Source organism: Morone saxatilis, unplaced genomic scaffold, assembly GCF_004916995.1.
Source record: "Morone saxatilis isolate NCDOM2014 unplaced genomic scaffold, NCSU_SB_2.0 Contig3, whole genome shotgun sequence".
In the NCBI taxonomy this organism is placed as follows: domain Eukaryota; kingdom Metazoa; phylum Chordata; class Actinopteri; family Moronidae; genus Morone; species Morone saxatilis.
The window spans coordinates 1,438,401-1,440,585 of NW_023339873.1; positions in this window are offsets into that span (position 1 = coordinate 1,438,401).

Consider the following 2,185-nt stretch of genomic DNA (forward strand, 5'->3'; position numbering starts at 1 on the left):
TTCTGTTTTTTGTGTTTAAAATCAGATTTTATTTTACTTTTTGCTTCAAAAAAGTTGATTTATTTGGTGAAATACTAAAAGCAGCAAAGGCGTTTGAAGTTTTCCAGCCACTGTGGTGTGTAGATGAAACTATTTAATGCAGTGGTTCCCAACCTTTTTCCATATTATAATTCAACTGTACAATGAACTGTAACTGCTGGAAGTTTGTGTAAAACCAGTGATTTGAATGAATTTTGAGCAGATTATTTTCATGTTTAGGGAACTTTTTATACGATTTTCTGTCTGTATGATGTATTTATTATAATTTTTAACAATCATACAGACTTAATGGACTTTTTTGACACATTCAGTGTTTTCTGGTCCCTGATGTTTGGCCATTGTTCTATTAGACAATTTCCTTTTTGTTTTCTATATTTAAATAATAAAACCAACCTTCAGCTCGTCTCGCTCACATTCTGCCAGAAAACAAAGACGCCACCGACGGACCGGCTCCTCCTGATTGGTCGGCGGCCTCCTCTGCCCGGCTCCTTTCACTTCCTGTGGCCTCGCCTCGTGCAACAACATATTTCTGTTAGTGTTTAGTTTGTTCTCGTCTGAATGTGGTTTCCTCTCTGAACCGGTGAAACGGGAAGTTTAATCTGTTTGCTTTTTGTTTTTCTACTTTGCCAACAGTTCCACAAGGTTTCCAAAAGTTATTACTTAAATTTACTTAAAATACTTTCCCCATGAGTTCAAACACAAGTTAAAAAGGTTAAAAGTGTCTATACATCTTCTCTGAACCAAACTCCTCCCACGGTTTGTGACATTTGATGAGTGACCTCCGACACAAACGTTGTTGACAGTGCAGATACGAGAGGTACAGCGGGAGGAGCTGTAAGTGTTTGAACACATGTCGGCGAGGTATTTACATCCCGACCGGACGCCGTTTCCTCTGCAGATGTTGGAGCGATCGAGGAAATGAGATTGATAAATGAGATTAAACCAAAACTTCCTGACGGTGATGAGCTTTGTGTTTCTATTGTGAGCTCCACGAGACAAACCGATGTTCACGTTCACCAGCTCGTTAATGTGTGTGTGTGTCTCTGTCTCTGTCTGTGTGTTAATCTGTGGTAACAGAGTAGAGCCGTTTGAAGGCGTTCTAGAGACCTCAGAGGGATTTGAATTTGTCCAGTTTAATGTCAGAGTTCACAACAGTTTAATAGTTTATTGCAGTAAAAATGTCCTGATTTGGTTTTCTGCTCCTTCTGATTTTTATTATCATCCATATTTATTACAGCGTCCTCTGAGATGTTCTAATCTCAGGATTTGATGAAGCATTGAAACATTTGCTGTTATCAGCATTTTTTGATTTGTTATATTTTTTAAAATGTGATTTTGTTATTTTTGTTTTTTTGGGATTTGTTAAAATCCCCCAAAAAACATTTAATCCAAGGATTATAATTAATGAATTTGTTTTTTCGGCCGAATTTGCAATTTTTGTAGTAAAAGTATTTATTTGTTACATATTTATATAATTATAATTTCTGAATTATGATTTTTTTATTTTTTTATTTTGTTGAATCCTAAATTTTATTTGTTATAATCCAAACACTCTGGCAACTGATGGGAACCAAGAACCTAAACTGTCCTTATATTTCCTACATTTGAACCAGATGTTTTGGTTACGGTGATCTGAAAACACCAAATGTGGAATAAACCCAAATATTTCCACAACTCTGGAACAAAATCAGGACGTTTTTAGGAAATAAATAAATTAGAAATTGAACTAAAACTGGACAAACTCTCATCCTCCTCTGGGGCCCCTGGAGGCCGAGGGCCCCTGGAGGCCCGAGGCCCTGGAAGGCGTGAGGGGCCCCTGGAGGCCGGAGGGGCTTTAGCCGGTTTCTGTTCTGGAATGGTTGTAAACCTCCTGACGCAAATATCAACAAGGTGAACTGTGTGTTAGCTCTGCTTCCCTTTATGTGCCTTTTATTGATGATGAGGAAGACGAAGGTTTTAACCTTCCGTGTGTTTTTATTCTCTTCGTCCTCTGTCGTGTGGCCTTTTGCACTTTGCAGCTGCGATGGCGCCCCCCCCCTCGTTGTGTTCACTGTCTGCATGAGAATAAATCAAATGAGTCTGTGTGAAACCAAATTTCAGTTTTCATCGTAAACGCAGATTTTATTGTTTGATCTGTTTCTGTCTG